This window comes from Rutidosis leptorrhynchoides, chromosome 3, assembly GCF_046630445.1.
Source record: "Rutidosis leptorrhynchoides isolate AG116_Rl617_1_P2 chromosome 3, CSIRO_AGI_Rlap_v1, whole genome shotgun sequence".
NCBI lineage: Eukaryota > Viridiplantae > Streptophyta > Magnoliopsida > Asterales > Asteraceae > Rutidosis > Rutidosis leptorrhynchoides.
Window position 1 is genome coordinate 308,957,569 of NC_092335.1, and position 15,465 is coordinate 308,973,033.

Genomic DNA, 15,465 nt, shown 5'->3' on the forward strand with positions numbered 1-15,465 from the left:
TATTAATATTATTATGATTATGATTATTATATTATTATTATTATTATAAAAGTAATAAAATTTATTAATACTTTCATTAAAATTAGTATTAGTATCATTTTACAAACTGATAATGCTAAAAACGAACATATATTTCTTAGCATTATCCCTCAAGAAACACAAGCTTTTAGTTGCAATTGTTCTATTTACAAGTGATATTCGTTTAAATAATAAAAGGTGAAGACAAAAGACAGATTCGACGAATTGAAGACGCAAATGACCAAAACGCTAAAAAATACAAAGTACAATCCAAGAGGTTCAATTTATTGATGAAAAACGTCTAGAAATTACAAGAGTACGAGCCGCAAAACGCAAAGTACAAAATATTAAATAGTACTCAAGGACGTTCGAAAATCCGGAACCGGGACATGAACCAACTATCAACGCGCGACGCAACGGACTAAAAATTACAAGTCAACTACGCACATGAATATAATATAATATATATATAATTATATAAAATTATATATATTATATTATATTATTTATAAACCGTCGGCAAACAAGAAAACAAAGTGAAATGAGCTGTCCTAGGCGGCCATGCGATCGCATGGCCATGAAGAAGAAACTCCATGCGATCGCATGGAGTACTGTAGCTGGTCAGGTTCTATAAATTTCAAATTTCGAACGAGTTTATGTACACCAATATATATCATATATCTACTCTCTATCTCTCAAATATATATTTATATTTATATTTTAATAATAATTTTAATATTAAAGTTTAATAATAATAATGTGATGGCCCCGTCAAAACACTTAACGGCTCCGTCACTTGGTCCCACAGCTTGATCGAACTTAAATGAATTTAACAAACGACATTGCATTCTTTTATTTCAAAAGTTTCCCAAAAAGGAAAGTATACCAAAATATGTAGTTTAAATGTAACCCAACATATTAATAAACCAAAGTTGACATAAAACATTGTCAATAAACCACAAGTTTAAATTATTCAAAAACATAATGCAAGCCTAAGTTTCATAATTGTTTCATTAAAATCTGCCCAAATGCATGCAGACTCTTCTAAACACAGCGGAAGCATCATATAAACTCAAGTACATGTGAAAACATGCGAGTAAACTGTCAACACAAAGGTTGAGTGAATTATAGGTTTAAATAATTGAATATACTTTAGACCACAAGATTTAAAAATGTTAGAAAACATTAAACATTATTCCATTATCAATGAGCCACCTGGTAACCACTTAACCCTTTATTTACCCTTGCCAAACATAATAAAAGATATACACCGGACAGTGTATCTACAACAAAATACGAAGTACTAAACATTCCAATTATAAATTGCTATTACGACTAGCTCAAAATAGGGTTGTCAAACCCGATAGATCTATCCGTAGGATTCGCGTTCACAGTAGAAACTAGTGATTACAGTTACCAGACTAGGGAATATTTTGTCCAACTCACAATGAATAATTTAAATTTAATTGTCACTTGTGTCTAAACGTGAAATGAAATGCATGTAATCACATCCCAAAAATATACTTTGAAAAGTATGTAAAAACGGGACTATAACTCACCTTAATAGTAACGAAGTAACCAACACAAATAAGCGAACAGCAAATGAGTACAGTGATCAGGAATGATCACAACGCTGACCTATAAATAAAGCAGGTCGATATAAATAACTAACTTAGGTCAAGTCTTAGTATGATAGCTATTGTACATGTTGCAAGTAGACATAGAACAATACTTAGCATGTATCGGTTGTAGTGACCCGAACTTTTCCATATTTATATATATTAATTGAGATTGATATTTACATGATTAAATGTTTCCAACATGTTAAGCAATCAAACTTGTTAAGATTTAATTAATTGAAATATGTTTCATATAGACAATTGACCACCCAAGTTGACCGGTGATTCACGAACGTTAAAACTTGTAAAAACTATATGATGACATATATATGGATATATATATAGTTAACATGATACTATTATAATTAAACATATCATTAAGTATATTAACAATGAACTACATATGTAAAAACAATACTACTAACTTAACGATTTTTAAACGAGACATATATGTAACGATTATCGTTGTAAAGACATTTAATGTATATATATCATATTAAGAGATATTCATACATGATAATATCATGATAATATAATAATTTAAAATCTCATTTGATATTATAAACATTGGGTTAACAACATTTAACAAGATCGTTAACCTAAAGGTTTCAAAACAACACTTACATGTAACGACTAACGATGACTTAACGACTCAGTTAAAATGTATATACATGTAGTGTTTTAATATGTATTTATACACTTTTGAAAGACTTCAATACACTTATCAAAATACTTCTACTTAACAAAAATACTTACAATTACATCCTCGTTCAGTTTCATCAACAATTCTACTCGTATGCACCCGTATTCGTACTCGTACAATACACAGCTTTTAGATGTATGTACTATTGGTATATACACTCCAATGATCAGCTCTTAGCAGTCCATGTGAGTCACCTAACACATGTGGGAACCATCATTTGGCAACTAGCATGAAATATCTCATAAAATTACAAAAATATGAGTAATCATTCATGACTTATTTACATGAAAACAAAATTACATATCCTTTATATCTAATCCATACACCAACGACCAAAAACACCTACAAACACTTCCATTCTTCAATTTTCTTCATCTAATTGATCTCTCTCAAGTTCTATCTTCAAGTTCTAAGTGTTCTTCATATATTCTACAAGTTCTAGTTACATAAAATCAAGAATACTTTCAAGTTTGCTAGCTCACTTCCAATCTTGTAAGGTGATCATCCAACCTCAAGAAATCTTTGTTTCTTACAGTAGGTTATCATTCTAATACAAGGTAATAATCATATTCAAACTTTGGTTCAATTTATATAACTATAACAATCTTATTTCAAGTGATGATCTTACTTGAACTTGTTTTCGTGTCATGATTCTGCTTCAAGAACTTCGAGCCATCCAAGGATCCGTTGAAGCTAGATCCATTTTTCTCTTTTCCAGTAGGTTTATCCAAGGAACTTAAGGTAGTAATGATGTTCATAACATCATTCGATTCATACATATAAAGCTATCTTATTCGAAGGTTTAAACTTGTAATCACTAGAACATAGTTTAGTTAATTCTAAACTTGTTCGCAAACAAAAGTTAATCCTTCTAACTTGACTTTTAAAATCAACTAAACACATTTTCTATATCTATATGATATGCTAACTTAATGATTTAAAACCTGGAAACACGAAAAACACCGTAAAACCGGATTAACGCTGTCGTAGTAACACCGCGGGCTGTTTTGGGTTAGTTAATTAAAAACTATGATAAACTTTGATTTAAAAGTTGTTATTCTGAGAAAATGATTTTTATTATGAACATGAAACTATATCCAAAAATTATGGTTAAACTCAAAGTGGAAGTATGTTTTCTAAAATGGTCATCTAGACGTCGTTCTTTCGACTGAAATGACTACCTTTACAAAAACGACTTGTAACTTATTTTTCCACCTATAAACCTATACTTTTTCTGTTTAGATTCATAAAATAGAGTTCAATATGAAACCATAGCAATTTTATTCACTCAAAACGGATTTAAAATGAAGAAGGTATGGGTAAAACAAGATTGGATAATTTTTCTCATTTTAGCTACGTGAAAATTGGTGACAAATCTATTCCAACCATAACTTAATCAACTTGTATTGTATATTATGTAATCTTGAGATACCATAGACACGTATACAATGTTTTAACCTATCATGTCGACACATCTATATATATTTCGGAACAACCATAGACACTCTATATGTGAATGTTGGAGTTAGCTATACAGGGTTGAGGTTGATTCCAAAATATATATAGTTTGAGTTGTGATCAATACTGAGATACGTATACACTGGGTCGTGGATTGATTCAAGATAATATTTATCGATTTATTTCTGTACATCTAACTGTGGACAACTAGTTGTAGGTTACTAACGAGGACAGCTGACTTAATAAACTTAAAACATCAAAATATATTAAAAGTGTTGTAAATATATTTTGAACATACTTTGATATATATGTATATATTGTTATAGGTTCGTGAATCAACCAGTGGCCAAGTCTTACTTCCCGACGAAGTAAAAATCTGTGAAAGTGAGTTATAGTCCCATTTTTAAAATCTAATATTTTTGGGATGAGAATACATGCAGGTTTTATAAATGATTTACAAAATAGACACAAGTACGTGAAACTACATTCTATGGTTGAATTATCGAAATCGAATATGCCCCTTTTTATTAAGTCTGGTAATCTAAGAATTAGGGAACAGACACCCTAATTGACGCGAATACTAAAGATAGATCTATTGGGCCTAACAAACCCCATCCAAAGTACCGGATGCTTTAGTACTTCGAAATTTATATCATATTCGAAGGGTGTCCCGGAATGATGGGGATATTCTTATATATGCATCTTGTTAATGTCAGTTACTAGGTGTTCACCATATGAATGATTTTTATCTCTATGTATGAGATGTGTATTGAAATATGAAATCTTGTGGTTTATTATTATGATTTGATATATATAGGTTAAACCTATAACTCACCAACATTTTTGTTGACGTTCTAAGCATGTTTATTCTCAGGTGATTATTAAGAGCTTCTGCTGTCGCATACTTAAATAAGGACGAGATTTGGAGTCCATGCTTGTATGATATTGTGTAAAAACTGCATTCAAGAAACTTATTTTGTTGTAACGTATTTGTATTGTAAACCATTATGTAATGGTCGTGTGTAAACAGGATATTTTAGATTATCATTATTTGATAATCTACGTAAAGCTTTTTAAAACCTTTATCTATGAAATAAAGGTTATGGTTTGTTTTAAAAATGAATGCAGTCTTTGAAAAACGTCTCATATAGAGGTCAAAACCTCGCAACGAAATCAATTAATATGGAACGTTTTTAATCAATAAGAACGGGACATTTCAGTTGGTATCCGAGCGTTGGTCTTAGAGAACCATAATTTTACATTAGTGTGTCTTATCGAGTTTGTTAGGATGCATTAGTGAGTCTGGACTTCGACCGTGTTTACTTGAAAAATGATTGCTTAACAAATTTTGTTGGAAACTATAAAATTTTAACATGTGAATATTATGTGATATATTAATCTCTTAACGCGTTTGATACTATGTGATAGATGTCTACCTCTAGAACAAGTTCCATTGACTCACCTAATAATAATGAAGAGTCAAATGTAAATTGGAATGATTCGTGGACTGATTCACAAGTTCCCGAAGAGGAACCGGAAGAAGAGTCGGAACCGGAAGAAGAATCGGAACCGGATGAAGAAATAGAACCGGTGGGGGAAATAATAAAACGGTTAAGTAAAAGAAAATCCTCAACCAACCGACCAAGGTTAATTATGGTCAATGGTGTTTCCGCCAAGGAAGCAAAATATTGGGAGGATTATCAATTCTCCGATGAATCGGATTCTGACGAGAATTCCGATGATGTTATAGAAATTACCCCAACTGAATTTAAAAAGGCAAAAGAAAATAATAAGGGAAAAGGCATAAAAATAGAGAAATCTAATTCCAACCCCGATTAACTTTATATGTATCGTCAACCCCCGAAGTCCGTAAGTTGTAACAATGACCCGGGAACCTCTAAACCACCAGGTTTTTCTAAACCAATGTGGAAAACGAAGGCTCGTATTAGGGGAACATCATATATCCCTAGAAACTTGGCAAAACGAACCAAAACCGAAGAAGAAGAAACAAGCGAGTCGGAATAAGATAGTTGTATTCGTGTGGTGTAATATATGTAATATAGTGTGCTTATGCTTTATGATATATGTAAAAATTGCTTGTATTAATAAGTATTTTTTTTTATGAATCTAACTCTTGTCTATTTTACAGTATAAAAACACAAAATGGATAGACAACCCAATATTTTAAGAGACCTACCCGGAGACATGATTGATGAAATCTTGTCTAGAGTCGGTCAGAATTCTTCGGCACAACTATTTAAGGCGAGATCAGTTTGTAAGACATTCGAAGAACGTTCCAAGAATGCCTTGGTTTATAAAAGGCTTTCGTTCGAAAGATGGGGGATATCACATTGGGAAATCCATAAGTTACGATGTGTTTACTTTGATGCATATATTTCGGGGAACCCAAATGCTATTTTACGCAATGGGTTAAGAAATTATTTTGACTCAATATATCCGAATATTGGACTTCGTGATTTAGAAAAAGCGGCTAACATGCAACATAAAGAAGCATGTTATGCTTACGGATTAGTAATGTTCGCTTCTCACCAAAGTGAGAACAAGAATATCGGGCTACAACTATTAAACAAAACGTTTCCACAAGTGACGGAGTCGGTAATTGGGGTAAGAAATGAGGTTTTTAGATTGTTACGGGACTGTTGGACATTACGTAACCCTCGTCCCTTTGACGACGTTACAATACGCTGTCTTATCAACGGCCATAACGGTTATGTTCCACAAGACCAAGGATGGGAAGTAATCCTAGTAAAACCAGAATGCATGACTTGTTTCTGGACGTATGAATTACGTGTCTTTATTGCCTTTGCTGAACGACTTGTGTACTAGCTAGAATTATCTTCACAACCATCTTGTATCAAATTTATTGTGTGCTATATTTCATGCTATATGTAAAATAAGCGGTATTGTAAGTTTGTAAAATATTGTGTAAAAGTTTGAACGCGAAATATTATTATAATCAGTTTTTCATATAGAATTATAGTAGTTGAATTGTATATTAGCTACTAAGTATGAACTTAACGGGTAGGTACTACCCGAACTTAAACTTATAAAACGCTAATATGAAAAAAAGCTTTTATAAATGAGTTCATATTATGCTACGAAATACTATTAACTACTCTTAATATTCTGTATGATTAACTTGTTCCATTTGACTATTTTGAAGGAAATGGCACCGACTACTCGACACACCGTGAATATGAATGAAGAGGAATTTCGTACTTTTCTAGCTTCAAACATAGCCGCAGTACAGGCTGTGCTACATACCAACAATAACCTTGGATCTAGCAGTACAGGAAATCGTGTAGGATGCACCTACAAAGAATTCACTGCCTGCAAACCTTTGGAATTTGATGGAACCGAAGGACCGATCGGATTGAAACGGTGGACCGAGAAGGTTGAATCGGTGTTTGCCATAAGTAAGTGTACTGAAGAGGACAAAGTGAAGTACGCTATGCATACCTTCACAGGTTCTGCGTTAACATGGTGGAATACCTATCTAGAGCAAGTGGGACAAGACGATGCGTACGCACTACCGTGGTCAGCATTCAAGCACTTGATGAACGAGAAGTACCGTCCCAGAACCGAGGTCAATAAGCTCAAGACAGAACATAGAGGGTTACGAACTCAAGGATTTGATATTACCACGTACGAAAGACGATTCACAGAATTGTGCCTATTGTGTCCGGGAGCATTCGAAGATGAGGAAGAGAAGATCGACGCGTTTGTGAAAGGATTACCGGAAAGAATCCAAGAAGATATAAGTTCACACGAGCCCGCCTCCATACAACAGGCATGTAGAATGGCTCACAAACTAGTGAACCAGATTGAAGAAAGAATTAAAGAACAGACTGCTGAAGAGGCCAATGTGAAGCAAGTCAAAAGAAATTGGGAGGAAAACGGTGATAAGAATCACCAATACAACAACAACAGCAATTATAACAATAATCGCAAAAATTATCCCAACAATCGCAACATCAATCGCAACTACAACAAACGGCCCAACAACAACAACAACAACAACAACAACAGCAACATCAACTACAACAATCATCCCAACAACAATAATAACCGCAACAACAACAACAATCAGAAGCAACTATGCCAAAGGTGTGAAAAGTGTTCTGCACCAAATTTTGCAACAAGTGTAAAAGAAATGTTCATAGCGCGGTGAAGTGTGAGGTCTACGGACCAGGGGTTAATAGAACGAAAGGAACAAATGGTGTCGGAACGAGTAATGGCGGAGCAAGTAGTGTCGGAGCAAGTTATGCCAATGTAGTTTGTTATAAATGTGGAAAACCGGGCCACATTATTAGAAATTGCCCGAACCAGGAGAACACGAATGGACAAGCCCGCGGAAGAGTTTTCAATATTAATGCGGCAGAGGCACAGGAAGACCCGGAGCTTGTTACGGGTACGTTTCTTATTGACAATAAATCTGCTTACGTTTTATTTGATTCGGGTGCGGATAGAAGCTATATGAGTAGAGATTTTTGTGCTAAATTAAGTTGTCCATTGACGCCTTTGGATAGTAAATTTTTACTCGAATTAGCAAATGGTAAATTAATTTCAGCAGATAATATATGTCGGAATCGAGAAATTAAACTGGTTAGCGAAACATTTAAGATTGATTTGATACTAGTAGAGTTAGGGAGTTTTGATGTGATAATCAGTATGGACTGGTTGAAAGAAGTGAAAGCAGAGATCATTTGTTACAAAAATGCAATTCGCATTATACGAGAAAAAGGAAAACCCTTAATGGTGTACGGAGAAAAGGGCAACACGAAGCTACATCTTATTAGTAATTTGAAGGCACAAAAACTAATAAGAAAAGGTTGCTATGCTGTTCTAGCACACGTCGAGAAAGTACAAACTGAAGAAAAGAGCATCAATGATGTTCCCATTGCAAAAGAATTTCCCGATATATTTCCGAAAGAATTACCGGGATTACCCCCACATCGATCCATTGAATTTCAAATAGATCTTGTACCAGGAGCTGCACCAATAGCTCGTGCTCCTTACAGACTCGCACCTAGTGAGATGAAAGAACTGCAAAGCCAATTACAAGAACTTTTAGAGCGTGGTTTCATTCGACCAAGCACATCACCGTGGGGAGCTCCTGTTTTGTTTGTCAAGAAGAAAGATGGTACATTCAGGTTGTGTATCGACTACCGAGAGTTGAACAAACTTACCATCAAGAACCGCTACCCACTACTGAGAATCGATGACTTATTTGATCAACTACAAGGCTCGTCTATTTATTCAAAGATTGACTTACGTTCCGGGTATCATCAAATGCGGGTGAAAGAAGATGATATTACAAAGACTGCTTTCAGAACACGTTACGGTCATTATGACTTTATGGTCATGCCGTTTAGTTTTACTAATGCACCAGATGTGTTCATGGACCTTATGAACCGAGTGTGTGGACCATACCTTGACAAGTTTGTCATTGTTTTCATTGATGACATACTTATTTACTCAAAGAATGACCAAGAACACAGTGAACATTTGAGAAAAGTGTTAGAAGTATTGAGGAAGGAAGAATTGTACGCTAAGTTTTCAAAGTGTGCATTTTGGTTGGAAGAAGTTCAATTCCTCGGTCACATAGTGAACAAAGAAGGTATTAAGGTGGATCCGGCAAAGATAGAAACTGTTGAAAAGTGGGAAACCCCGAAAACTCCGAAACACATACGCCAGTTTTTAGGACTAGCTGGTTACTACAGAAGGTTCATCCAAGACTTTTCCAGAATAGCAAAACCCTTGACTGCATTAACGCATAAAGGGAAGAAATATGAATGGAATGATGAACAAGAGAAAGCGTTTCAGTTATTGAAGAAAAAGCTAACTACGGCACCTATATTGTCATTGCCTGAAGGGAATGATGATTTTGTGATTTATTGTGACGCATCAAAGCAAGGTCTCGGTTGTGTATTAATGCAATGAACGAAGGTGATTGCTTATGCGTCTAGACAATTGAAGATTCACGAACAAAATTATACGACGCATGATTTGGAATTAGGCGCGGTTATTTTTGCATTAAAGACTTGGAGGCACTACTTATATGGGGTCAAAAGTATTATATATACCGACCACAAAAGTCTTCAACACATATTTAATCAGAAACAACTGAATATGAGGCAGCGTAGGTGGATTGAATTATTGAATGATTACGACTTTGAGATTCGTTACCACCCGGGGAAGGCAAATGTGGTAGCCGATGCCTTGAGCAGGAAGGACAGAGAACCCATTCGAGTAAAATCTATGAATATAATGATTCATAATAACCTTACTACTCAAATAAAGGAGGCGCAACAAGGAGTTTTAAAAAAGGGAAATTTAAAGGATGAAATACCCAAAGGATCGGAGAAGCATCTTAATATACGGGAAGACGGAACCCGGTATAGGGATGAAAGGATTTGGGTACCAAAATTTGGAGATATGAGAGAAATGGTACTTAGAGAAGCTCATAAAACCAGATACTCAATACATCGTGGAACGGGGAAGATGTACAAGGATCTCAAGAAACATTTTTGGTGGCCGGGTATGAAAGCCGATGTTGCTAAATACGTAGGAGAATGTTTGACGTGTTCTAAGGTCAAAGCTAAGCATCAGAAACCATCAGGTCTACTTCAACAACCTGAAATCCCGGAATGGAAATGGGAAAACATTACCATGGATTTCATCACTAAATTACCAAGGACTGCAAGTGGTTTTGATACTATTTGGGTAATAGTTGATCGTCTCACCAAATCAGCACACTTCCTGCCAATAAGAGAAGATGAAAAGATGGAGAAGTTAGCACGACTGTATTTGAAGGAAGTCGTCTCCAGACATGGAATACCAATCTCTATTATCTCTGATAGGGATGGCAGATTTATTTCAAGATTCTGGCAGACATTACAGCAAGCATTAGGAACTCGTCTAGACATGAGTACTGCCTATCATCCACAAACTGATAGGCAGAGCAAAAGGACGATACAAATGCTTGAAGACATGCTACGAGCATGTGTTATTGATTTCGGAAACAGTTGGGATTGACATCTACCGTTAGTAGAATTTTCCTACAACAACAGCTACCATTCAAGCATTGAGATAGCGCCGTTTGAAGCACTTTATGGTAGAAAGTGCAGGTCTCCGATTTGTTGGAGTGAAGTGGGGGATAGACAGATTACGGGTCCGGAGATTATACAAGAAACTACCGAGAAGATCATCCAAATTCAACAACGGTTGAAAACCGCCCAAAGTCGACAAAAGAGCTACGCTGACATTAAAAGAAAAGATATAGAATTTGAAATTGGAGAGATGGTCATGCTTAAAGTTGCACCTTGGAAAGGCGTTGTTCGATTTGGTAAACGAGGGAAATTAAATCCAAGGTATATTGGACCATTCAAGATTATTGATCGTGTTGGACCAGTAGCTTACCGACTTGAGTTACCTCAACAACTCGCGGCTGTACATAACACTTTCCACGTCTTGAATTTGAAGAAATGTTTTGCTAAAGAAGATCTCACTATTCCGTTAGATGAAATCCAAATCAACGAAAAACTTCAATTCATCGAAGAACCCGTCGAAATAATGGATCGTGAAGTTAAAAGACTTTAGTAAAACAAGATACCAATTGTTAAGGTTCGATAGAATGCTCGTAGAGGACCCGAGTTCACCTGGGAGTGTGAAGATCAGATGAAGAAGAAATACCCGCATCTATTTCCAGAAGATTCGTCAACACCTTCAACAGCTTAAAATTTCAGGACGAAATTTATTTAACGGGTAGGTACTGTAGTGACCCGAACTTTTCCATGTTTATATATATTAATTGAGATTGATATTTACATGATTAAATGTTTCCAACATGTTAAGCAATCAAACTTGTTAAGATTTGATTAATTGAAATATGTTTTATATAGACAATTGACCACCCAAGTTGACCGGTGATTCACGAACGTTAAAACTTGTAAAAACTATATGATGACATATATATGGATATATATATAGTTAACATGATACTATGATAATTAAACATATCATTAAGTATATTAACAATGAACTACATATGTAAAAACAAGACTACTAACTTAATGATTTTTAAACGAGACATATATGTAACGATTATCGTTGTAAAGACATTTAATGTATATATATCATATTAAGAGATATTCATACATGATAATATCATGATAATATAATAATTTAAAATCTCATTTGATATTATAAACATTGGGTTAACAACATTTAACAAGATCGTTAACCTAAAGGTTTCAAAACAACACTTACATGTAACGACTAACGATGACTTAACGACTCAGTTAAAATGTATATACATGTAGTGTTTTAATATGTATTTATACACTTTTGAAAGACTTCAATACACTTATCAAAATACTTCTACTTAACAAAAATGCTTACAATTACATCCTCGTTCAGTTTCATCAACAATTCTACTCGTATGCACCCGTATTCGTACTCGTACAATACACAGCTTTTAGATGTTTGTACTATTGGTATATACACTTCAATGATCAGCTCTTAGCAGCCCGTGTGAGTCACCTAATACATGTGGGAACCATCATTTGGCAACTAGCATGAAATATCTCATAAAATTACAAAAATATGAGTAATCATTCATGACTTATTTACATGAAAACAAAATTACATATCCTTTATATCTAATCCATACACCAACGACCAAAAACACCTACAAACACTTTCATTCTTCAATTTTCTTCATCTAAATGATCTCTCTCAAGTTCTATCTTCAAGTTCTAAGTGTTCTTCATATATTCTACAAGTTCTAGTTACATAAAATCAAGAATACTTTCAAGTTTGCTAGCTCACTTCCAATCTTGTAAGGTGATCATCCAACCTCAAGAAATCTTTGTTTCTTACAGTAGGTTATCATTCTAATACAAGGTAATAATCATATTCAAACTTTGGTTCAATTTCTATAACTATAAAAATCTTATTTCAAGTGATGATCTTACTTGAACTTGTTTTCGTGTCATGATTCTGCTTCAAGAACTTCGAGCCATCCAAGGATCCGTTGAAGCTAGATCCATTTTTCTCTTTTTCAGTAGGTTTATCCAAGGAACTTAAGGTAGTAATGATGTTCATAACATCATTTGATTCATACATATAAAGCTATCTTATTCGAAGGTTTAAACTTGTAATCACTAGAACATAGTTTAGTTAATTATAAACTTGTTCGCAAACAAAAGTTAATCCTTCTAACTTGACTTTTAAAATCAACTAAACACATGTTCTATATCTATATGATATGCTAACTTAATGATTTAAAACCTGGAAACACGAAAAACACCGTAAAACTGGATTTACGCCGTCGTAGTAACACCGCGGGCTGTTTTGGGTTAGTTAATTAAAAACTATGATAAACTTTGATTTAAAAGTTGTTATTCTGAGAAAATGATTTTTATTATGAACATGAAACTATATCCAAAAATTATGGTTAAACTCAAAGTGGAAGTATGTTTTCTAAAATGGTCATCTAGACGTCGTTCTTTCGACTGAAATGACTACCTTTATAAAAACGACTTGTAACTTATTTTTCTGACTATAAACCTATACTTTTTCTATTTAGATTCATAAAATAGAGTTCAATATGAAACCATAGCAATTTGATTCACTCAAAACGGATTTAAAATGAAGAAGTTATGGGTAAAACAAGATTGGATAATTTTTCTCATTTTAGCTACGTGAAAATTGGTAACAAATCTATTCCAACCATAACTTAATCAACTTGTATTGTATATTATAACTTAATCAACTTGTATTGTATATTATGTAATATTGAGATACCATAGACACGTATACAATGTTTCGACCTATCATGTCGACACATCTATATATATTTCGGAACAACCATAGACACTCTATATGTGAATGTTGGAGTTAGCTATACAGGGTTGAGGTTGATTCCAAAATATATATAGTTTGAGTTGTGATCAATACTGAAATACGTATACACTGGGTCGTGGATTGATTCAAGATAATATTTATCGATTTATTTCTGTACATCTAACTGTGGATAACTAGTTGTAGGTTGCTAACGAGGACAGGTGACTTAATAAACTTAAAACATCAAAATATATTAAAAGTGTTGTAAATATATTTTGAACATACTTTGATATATATGTATATATTGTTATAGGTTCGTGAATCAACCAGTGGCCAAGTCTTACTTCCCGACGAAGTAAAAATCTGTGAAAGTGAGTTATAGTCCCACTTTTAAAATCTAATATTTTTGGGATGAGAATACATGCAGGTTTTATAAATGATTTACAAAATAGACACAAGTACGTGAAACTACATTCTATGGTTGAATTATCGAAATCAAATATGCCCCTTTTTATTAAGACTGGTAATCTAAGAATTAGGTAACAGACACCCTAATTGACGCGAATCCTAAAGATAGATCAATTGGGCCTAACAAACCCCATTCAAAGTACCGGATGCTTTAGTACTTCGAAATTTATATCATATCCGAAGGGTGTCCCGGAATGATGGAGATATTCTTATATATGCATCTTGTTAATGTCGGTTACCAGGTGTTCACCATATGAATGATTTTTATCTCTATGTATGGGATGTGTATTGAAATATGAAATCTTATGGTTTATTATTATGATTTGATATATATAGGTTAAACCTATAACTCACCAACATTTTTGTTGACGTTTTAAGCATGTTTATTCTCAGGTGATTATTAAGAGCTTCTGCTGTCGCATACTTAAATAAGGATGAGATTTAGAGTCCATGCTTGTATGATATTGCGTAAAAACTGCATTCAAGAAACTTATTTTGTTGTAAAATATTTGTATTGTAAACCATTATGTAATGGTCGTGTGTAAACAGGATATTTTAGATTATCATTATTTGATAATCTACGTAAAGCTTTTTAAAACCTTTATCTATGAAATAAAGGTTATGGTTTGTTTTAAAAATGAATGCAGTCTTTGAAAAACGTCTCATATAGAGGTCAAAACCTCGCAACGAAATCAATTAATATGGAACGTTTTTAATCAATAAGAACGGGACATTTCATCGGTGATGTTAAAGCGAAGGGGTACAAAATACTATTAATTTTTATTCCAAAATACTATTAAATACGATACAATTTTACACAAGTTATTTATTTATTTATAGAGTGGATATACCTAAACTTTGCTACAACACTTATAGGCAGTGTACTTAATCGTACAGTAGTGTAGTTTTTAGTAAGTCCGGTTCGTCCACAGGGAACTAGCCAAGTTTAACGCTATATTTTTAAAAACTATATTTGTATAAATATATATATAAATATAAGTAGTATTATAATTATTATAAAAGGGGGTTTTTACCGTTTAATGACCGGTTTGTCGATTTTATGTCTTAAGTCGCAGTTAAAACCTAATGTAAAATATTAAAAATAAATATAACTTAATTTAAAGCGTAAAGTAAATAACAATAATTAAAGTGCGATAAATTAAAGTGCAATAAATAAAATGACAATAAATAAAATTGCGATAATTAAAAAGTACGATAATTAAAAGTGCAATTAAATAAAATGACAGTAAATAAAAGTGCGATGAAATATGAAATAAAGGAATTATGCTTATTTAAACTTCCGTAATCATGATGTTTGATGTGTTGATT